Consider the following 9432-nt stretch of genomic DNA (forward strand, 5'->3'; position numbering starts at 1 on the left):
AAGAACAACACTTTGTTTCGACAACAATTCAACTATAACGACTACAAATTAGTTTATTCCGAACGCCAAGTATTTCTAAGCCATTTTCATATTTCCAGCCACCAATAGGGAGTGTAACATGCTCCATAAGAACACATAAAGCTCAAATTTAAAGAAGAAACCTTACCTTACGTTAAACTTGTCAAACTCGCCAAAACTATCCAAAATGTGAAATCTGGACAGCTTACTGTTTTACCTTGTCGCTTCGTTTCGAAGGGGTAATGGAAGGAAACAGGATTTTCGTCCTTCATGAAAGTTATAGATATGTGTATTAGGGTCGGAAAAAATTTCGAATCATCCCTACATCAATTTTGTACAAAAAGATATGACCAAAATACTCACAGCTGTCCGTGTAGGATTTCCAAAACCAAATTTGAGCAGTACCTCCTCTACACTTCATCACCACTTTTCAAGCTGATACAAGTGGAACTGGATTTTGGAGTCTGAATGAAAGTTATAGAACCACGAAATACCTTTCCAAAACATATTAAATCACTTGAAACGAATCTGTACACAAGAAGTTATACGATTATTACTAACCACTGTCCCTTCCAAAAACGGGTTTATTAATTAACGTTTTCTCTTATTTTCTCTTCCAAATTCCAATTGCAAAGCTGGAGTTTTACTTCCATGAAGGTATTAAAATACATATATACATATCCACGTACTTAAGGTACACCGTATATAATTAATTCACGGAAGAAAATTGGAAAACAAACCTTTAAACTTCAAGAACCATGGCTGCCTCTCTATTTCTCTCCCTCACGTTTTTTTCTCTCTAAGTTGGCTGATGTTTTGATGGATAAATGAAGTATATGATATATATCAACATATATATGTGGCTTTAGGGTGTAACACGTGTCAACCCCAAGAGGTGACACGTGTCCAGCCCCTATTGGGCCACCGTATCATGCTGCCAACTATGGGCTGCCACGTGGCAGTGGGGTCCACCACCCCCCAAGCAGGTGGATCACCTGCTTGCTTGAGGTGCTGCCACGTGTCACTTCTTCATTGGCTACCACGTGTCATCTTTTTTTTTTTCCTTCCTCGTGGGCTCGTAATCTCATCTTATTTTATGTACCTATGTAATCCGTGCTACGTAAGTTTGATATATGCTTAAGTAGCTCAAGTGCATATGACTTTTAACTTAGTAGCTTACATAGGTAAATCGAGTCCTATGACTCATTACTTGACCTCCAATTCCTTTCGGACTCTTATGATTTCATCTCCAACCTTCTCTAGTATGGGGTATCACATTCTCCCTTCCTTAGAGCCGTTTGATAGTGTCGTAACTTAAGTGGCTCACATGCTAACTTCTAAGTAACTTAAGGGACATTCCGAGTTTAAAAAGGGTGGGGTGTAACATCCTTCCTCCCTTTAGAACATTCGTCCCCGAATGTTAGCTAAAACTTCTCTTAGCACCTTATACAAATCGTAGGGAGATTCATTGCTATTTTCTTAACACGTACTTCCATACCAATATTTTATATACGTGTTTCAGGAATCGGGGTTACCTATAAATATTGGGAATAGGTGCAAATACTTGTGTTTTATATCCTCTTCAATTTCCCAGGTCATCCCTTTTCTGGTTTTGGTTTTGCCACAGTATCTTGACGGAAGGCACGTCCTCAGTTCGCAACCTTCTAATTTGCCAATCCAAGATAGCAATAAATTTCTCCTCATAGGATAACTCTTCCATCTTATGGACTTCATTTATGAGACATACTATGGGTGGATCACCAGTACAGTTGCGAAACATTTATATTTAATAGACTGGGCGTATGGTTTCCAAATCAGGTGGTAAGCTTAAATTACCAGTCACATTGCCCACCTTATGAGTAACTTGATACCTTCTAACATATTTTGGGTTAAGTCCCCTTTTTTGGGTGACTCCGTTATGAACATCCAATCATCCATTTGAACTTTGAATGTCGATGTCGATTATCTGTATATCATTCCTGCCGACTCTGGGCTTTTAGTCAATAGTTTGCTTAATCCTGTTTGGCCTACCAGCTTAGTCTTTTTCCCATCAGGGGGACCTATAGGCGCTTCCTTACAACATCTTGTAGGGGGTCATTTGGATACTGTAATGGTAGCCCTTCTCATAGGCAAACCTAATAATTGATGGACGATAGTCCTAGCTACACTTAAGCCAACCTCATAAGCTCGCAATATATTTTTTAGCAGTTGATAGTATGCTCAGTCTATTCAGAAGCCCGAGGTAAATGCGGTATGAAGGTTTGTCTGTGCTCTCGACCTCTTCTTGGACCGAGGTCCAAACGTTAACCATATTTGAAGTTCCTCTATCTGAGATATTAGTTGGGGAACTTCACGGAATCTTACTACTTCCTTGTCATATAGCTTCACCTAGTTCCAGTTGCATAGGTGGTCTTGCTTGGAAGCAAAGGGGTTGATTCGTTAGCCTTCTCGCAATAACCCGCATAGCACCCTACTCTTGAAAAGTTTAGAATAGGTGCATGGTGACGTTGATAATTTGGGAATCCTTAGCTTCGTATAGTTTTTCTCGACTTTCTTTAGAACTTTAACTAGCCTATATAGTTATTCTGTGGTTTTCCACTCGTTAACTGGTTCTATGTTGAAGAACTGTGGCATTCAAGTGCGTCGTCAATTAGCAATTAGCTAATCCTTCTTATTTTGCTTAAACCCTTGTTACAATTGCCTTAACGTATCTTATAATACTCTGGGTACATAATCTCATATCGTTTTTCCATCACTAGTTCAGATTCCTCCATCTCGCGGGATCCCACCAGCACTAACGCATTAAGTTCCATCAGAATTTTGAAGTTAAGCGTGCTGGGGCGAGAGTAATATTGGGATGGGTGACCTTCCTGGGAAGTCTTCGTATATCGTTTCACTGTAATCCTTTCTACGATGTGCGGGCACTCAATTTAGCCCAAGATTTACCTTAGTGTTGTCTCGCGGGTCTTTATGTTTTTCCCTGTCCTTCCTTCGTTATCTTACGACCAGTATCGACATAGACCTTTAGTTACGCTATGACCATGTCCCTTTTTGGTCAGTTTGGTTTAACTTCCCCTATTGTATCCCCCCCCTTTCTGTACGCACCCATTCATTAGGGTGGGCTACTGAGTAGCGCTAAAGTTCTTTTATATAGTAACCTTTGGAGCCATTTTGAGTTTTGGCTATTATTAGCTGGCATATCTTTAATGTAATTTCACATATGAGCTCCCCTATCCTTTATTCATTTTGTGTTCTTCTCATTTTCTACCACAGGAGGCTTTCTATTCCTTTGTCCTTGGTTATACATTTATCACAACATCATTTGCGACAAACTCTATAGCCAACATTTTGGCTTTTTGGTCTAGCATGTTGTCATTATCCCTCGTAGTGTCTCTTGAGTTATCCGATATCCTTCCATGGTTACATTTTTTTGTGTTTTTATCCGCAACCACCTTCTAGTGTTATGTTGTTCAGGGTCTCGTCACAAATTTCTTAACGCTACCTTATGTAGCATTCCGGCTTCCATCCAATTATTGGTAACTTTCGGAGCTTTCCAACTTGGTTTAGCAAGATATCTTATCAAAGTTTAGACGTCTATCTCACATTTATTGCTATATCAACTGCCTCCTCCTACCTTTGCCATTTTCTCATTAACTTCCCCCCTTTAGGGGGTACCCGCACTTTCCTCTATTTGTACTTTGTTCTAAGTCTCTATGTCTAGTCTAAATTTTTGTCCAATTCCTTTCACCAATCTATTTGGTACCGCATCATGTCTTTATTTATCTGCATGTTTATAATCTGACTATCCATGTACGGAGCCTTGATTAAATTACGAAGCGATAGAACCTTTCCATATCTAACATAATGTCTTATCTACTAATCAGTACTTGAACAATGTGACCTAGGGAACAACTCGTCCAAGGCCACCTTCTACTTTTTCTTTTTCCAAGAATTACTTAGCACCTGTAGTTGTTCTAATCCCTATTAGGTAGTGCTAGTATTCTGACGATAACTATTCTAGATTTTCTCGAAGTAGTGGTTTTGTCCCAACCTATATCCTTTGTTTCTTGGGACGAATAAAAGTTATGTCATTTGTTCCTTAAGTTTTCCATCCTCGTCCCTTAAGGATTCCACTATTTTTGGGGCGACGTTGTGTATACGCGTCATTTCTTTGTATCTTAAGCCCCATGCTCTTACTCCGTTCTCAATGCAGGCCTTTAACTTAGGCAACGCGTACGAAGTGCATCTTACTAGTGGTTCCAATTTATCCCTGCATACTCGTATCACACTGTTCAGTTCATACTTACATATCCCCCTTTTAATTCGTATTTCTGTTTAGTTCCTGACACCTCCTTGAGGTGCTTCTGTCTAAAGCTCTTTCCCCAAATTAGTCGGTGGAGAACTATAAGCTGTTATCGTAACCCTTATTTCAATCATTGTTGGAAGAAAACAGAACCTCTTAAACATCACAGTACTTCTTCTAATACTTGACCTACCTGGTCTCCTTCTGAGTTTATCCTCGAGTTATGAACAACTCATCTAATTTACAATTAGGAGTTGAGGGCTTGGATTTTTTTTTTCAAAAAGAGTGAAACTCATTCGCGGGACATCTTATCCTTCACCCTGAGCCCTCTGTTTATATTTCTACAGTACAAATACGGCTGGAGATACCGTAGTCTGAACTTTACTACTTAATTAAGCTTTTGTTACTCCGAAATAAAATTCTTCAAGTAAAAAAAAGTGCCCCTTGTCGGCGACCTGAAAGATACCTCTTACAGTTTTAGTTAAACACAGTAGGGGTATTTGGTATCAATTTCTCGGGCATCTCAGAAATCTATGCTTTACTTCATTTTTCTTGTTCTGGGAAAATTTCGGCAGAGTTTCCTCTACATTTCTTACTTATCCCAAAACCTGCATGCAGAAAATACCAACAATGCCTCACAGGGCCAGCATATATATTTACATGTCATATCACAGCCGCACAGGGCTTTCAATGTCATTTTTTTTTATCGCAGCCACATAGGGCTTTCAACGTCAACAATAATATAAAAATATTAGACTTACCTCATATGTCCAACTTCAAACTGCAACTATTGCACTTCCTGACTGCTTTCCCTTCAGGTTTCAGCTTTACATTTCAAATAATACTTCACTACCTTACCAAACGGATATCTTCCGCGCCTTCACTTTACTTACCTGCGTGCTTTATAACTTTCCATGTCATCAATTACTTTCTTCTGTTGGTGTCATCCTTCTGTTAAGATCCAAGGTTAGTATAAGGAATTTTTTTCCTATGACTCAGATCTAAAGCACGATCTCAGATGTAGAAGAAAGGTAACATCCTAAATGTCCTATAGCTTCCTGTTTATAGATGTGGCGCGCAACACATCGATAACCAAGACTCTATTAGACACGGTCTGCAGACACTCCGAGGACGAACTGCTCTGATACCATTTCTGTCACGACCCAACCCCGTAGGCCGCGACTGGGGTCCGACCTGGACCCCCCATACATATATCTATTAGCTGAGGTCACATTGGATCGTAAATAAGACAATATCATGTAACAGAGCCCCACTGGCGATAACATTTTCATAAACTGTAGCCCTTTTCGTTTGTATCACAACATGACAAGGCACGCAAGCCGACAAGGCTGCCATAACATAATAATATATATCATATATCATGTAGACCCAGCTTAATCAAACTGACATACACAACCCACATATACATGTCTGCAGACCTCTAAACATATAAACAACAACATATAGCGGGACAGGGCCCCCGCCGTACCCCTGAATGGATAAAGCAATTTCTATACATCCGTGGACAGTATCAAAAACTAGGCTCCGATACAATGAAGCCTCTTCCAGCTGAGCTGCATGGAATCCTAAGCTGACGGACTCCCAAAATCTGTATCTGTACCTGCGGGCATGAACGCAGCCCCCTGAGAAAGGGGGTCAGTACGATATGTGTACTGAGTATGTAAAACATAATATAAAACAACTGGAAACATATTTGAGATAGAGAATTAGGGGATAAGATATCAATTCAGAAATCTGTACCTGTACTTTATGAATTACAAAAACATGCATGTTCGAGTCATATCATATAGCCGGCCCTTTCGGGGGTCCGGTGAATCATCTCTGTAAAATCATCTCTGTAAAACCATCATGGCCCCAGTGCCATCACCACCTTATTACAACTCATCATCATATATTTATACACGTATCCTGGCCCTCTATTGAGGGACTCAGTGAATAATGCAGTGAACTGTGCACGAGAACATATCCTGGCCCGGGACTCAGGGAAAGAAGTGTTACAATATACACGAGTAGAGTAGTGAGTAACTATATGCAATTTAAATCATTATCAGAGACTCGACAGAATAAGAAAGTTAAGCTTTTATTTGAGAACCCGAGTAGCGGTGTAGTCATCTCGAGTGTCCTCTAAATGCCATTATGGGCTGTCTCAATTATAATCTCGGGGCTCCTAGACATGTACTAAAGTAAAGCCAAATCGCTTATGGAACCAGAACATTTGTTAACATATAGTCTGTAAGACTTGGAGCCTGTACATTTGTTACCTTTTTAACATATAAAAGTTTCCAGGGAAATAGTTCGATTATTATAAAAGTTCGATATTCAGACGTAAATAAGAGATGCTAAGAATGGAGTTACACCGGAACTCATATCATGTTTAACCTACAACTAAGACATGCCAGAAGAAGAAAGAGAATAAACTATATATGGTCTGTACTTTTCTTTATGGGATCTGCATACACATATTTCATACCCGGCCCATCATGGGGCTCAGTGAATCATTATGGCATCATAATCTCACTTTCGTACCAAACACGTATCAAAGGAAATGAGAGATAGCTTTCCAAATACTAGTGTTTAATACATAGAAGCCTTACTAGGCAATACTCAATTCTTGCAGAAATTCCAATACTAAGCAGTGGATATGGGTTATGAGGCATACTTGGAGTTTTGGGAATGGAATTATCCCCACATTCCACACACACTTCACTTAAGGCTAAAACTTGCCAAAAGGAAAGAAAGATAATTGTACGTGCTTATACCAAAACATGCCATAAGAAAGCTTTACATACCTTTTGGGAGTTACCCTTTATCCTGCTCGTCTCGTCGTCTTCCGAACCTATTCAATATGAAAGTAATACGAATATCAACTACTCTTAACTTTCCTGCATCTTGGATTACGCCTTAATGTTAATGGAATCTATTGCCTTAGTTGTTTCCTCGACTAGTCCTTTAGTTTGTTAAGGCGTTAACGAAAATTGGGCAGCACCTCCCCTATAATGTGCCCTATCCAAATTTCCAATCATGTCCCTAAGACCTACAGCCAACCAACAACAACAACCTGCAGCAATTCATACCAACAATATACAACATACACTCCAAACAACTTATTCCAAAAATACGATATCTCAATAGGGCGTCTAGCCTTTATTTTGTGACGCCTTTAATTATACATAACAAGGGGTCATGTGGCTTCTACCAGCAGCACCCTAACCCACATTAGGACATATTTAGGCCCTGCAACAACAAGCCACACCCCTGCAGAGCAACTCACAAGAACAACACTTTGTTTCGACAACAATTCAACTATAACGACTACAAATTAGTTTATTCCGAACGCCAAGTATTTCTAAGCCATTTTCATATTTCCAGCCACCAATAGGGAGTGTAACATGCTCCATAAGAACACATAAAGCTCAAATTTAAAGAAGAAACCTTACCTTACGTTAAACTTGTCAAACTCGCCAAAACTATCCAAAATGTGAAATCTGGACAGCTTACTGTTTTACCTTGTCGCTTCGTTTCGAAGGGGTAATGGAAGGAAACAGGATTTTCGTCCTTCATGAAAGTTATAGATATGTGTATTAGGGTCGGAAAAAATTTCGAATCATCCCTACATCAATTTTGTACAAAAAGATATGACCAAAATACTCACAGCTGTCCGTGTAGGATTTCCAAAACCAAATTTGAGCAGTACCTCCTCTACACTTCATCACCACTTTTCAAGCTGATACAAGTGGAACTGGATTTTGGAGTCTGAATGAAAGTTATAGAACCACGAAATACCTTTCCAAAACATATTAAATCACTTGAAACGAATCTGTACACAAGAAGTTATACGATTATTACTAACCACTGTCCCTTCCAAAAACGGGTTTATTAATTAACGTTTTCTCTTATTTTCTCTTCCAAATTCCAATTGCAAAGCTGGAGTTTTACTTCCATGAAGGTATTAAAATACATATATACATATCCACGTACTTAAGGTACACCGTATATAATTAATTCACGGAAGAAAATTGGAAAACAAACCTTTAAACTTCAAGAACCATGGCTGCCTCTCTATTTCTCTCCCTCACGTTTTTTTCTCTCTAAGTTGGCTGATGTTTTGATGGATAAATGAAGTATATGATATATATCAACATATATATGTGGCTTTAGGGTGTAACACGTGTCAACCCCAAGAGGTGACACGTGTCCAGCCCCTATTGGGCCACCGTATCATGCTGCCAACTATGGGCTGCCACGTGGCAGTGGGGTCCACCACCCCCCAAGCAGGTGGATCACCTGCTTGCTTGAGGTGCTGCCACGTGTCACTTCTTCATTGGCTACCACGTGTCATCTTTTTTTTTTCCTTCCTCGTGGGCTCGTAATCTCATCTTATTTTATGTACCTATGTAATCCGTGCTACGTAAGTTTGATATATGCTTAAGTAGCTCAAGTGCATATGACTTTTAACTTAGTAGCTTACATAGGTAAATCGAGTCCTATGACTCATTACTTGACCTTCAATTCCTTTCGGACTCTTATGATTTCATCTCCAACCTTCTCTAGTATGGGGTATCACATTCTCCCTTCCTTAGAGCCGTTTGATAGTGTCGTAACTTAAGTGGCTCACATGCTAACTTCTAAGTAACTTAAGGGACATTCCGAGTTTAAAAAGGGTGGGGTGTAACAGATACAAGCCCCCAAAGTTTGACATATTTGATGGAAAGAGCGATCCTCACGCACATCTGAGGGCATACTGTGACAAGTTAGTCGGTGTAGGGAGAAATGAGAAACTAAGAATGAAGTTGTTCATTCGAAGTCTATCTGGAGAAGTGTTGACTTGGTACAGGATCCTCGCAAATGGTATAACTGGCAGGAAATGGCTGAGGATTTCATGAATCGCTTCAGATTTAATACTGAAATCACTGCGGACAGGTTCTCATTAGCCAACATACAAAAGAAACCATCAGAGGACTTCCAAGAGTATGCACGACGTTGGAGAACCAGGCTACAAGGGTTCAACCATCGCTCGATGAGAGTGAGCTCTCAGAATACTTTATTCGAGCCCAAGAAGGTATCTACTTTGACAAGATGATGTCAATGAT

The 9432-nt window shown here is 39.7% G+C and overlaps 2 long non-coding RNA genes across 2 annotated transcripts; both read right to left on the reverse strand.

Moving 5' to 3' along the window:
* Nucleotides 1-211: 211 nt before the first annotated feature.
* On the reverse strand, nt 212-794 carry LOC129894307 (uncharacterized). The gene is made up of 3 exons (XR_008767660.1): nt 759-794; nt 382-546; nt 212-284 (listed from the first exon to the last, which is right to left on the reverse strand). It is a non-coding gene; the product is annotated as an uncharacterized LOC129894307 (long non-coding RNA).
* A 7030-nt stretch (nt 795-7824) lies between these two features.
* LOC129894285 (uncharacterized) lies at nt 7825-8407 on the reverse strand. The gene is made up of 3 exons (XR_008767650.1): nt 8372-8407; nt 7995-8159; nt 7825-7897 (listed from the first exon to the last, which is right to left on the reverse strand). It is a non-coding gene; the product is annotated as an uncharacterized LOC129894285 (long non-coding RNA).
* Between the last annotated feature and the right edge of the window lie 1025 nt (nt 8408-9432).

Source organism: Solanum dulcamara, chromosome 7, assembly GCF_947179165.1.
Source record: "Solanum dulcamara chromosome 7, daSolDulc1.2, whole genome shotgun sequence".
Taxonomy (NCBI): Eukaryota; Viridiplantae; Streptophyta; class Magnoliopsida; order Solanales; family Solanaceae; genus Solanum; species Solanum dulcamara.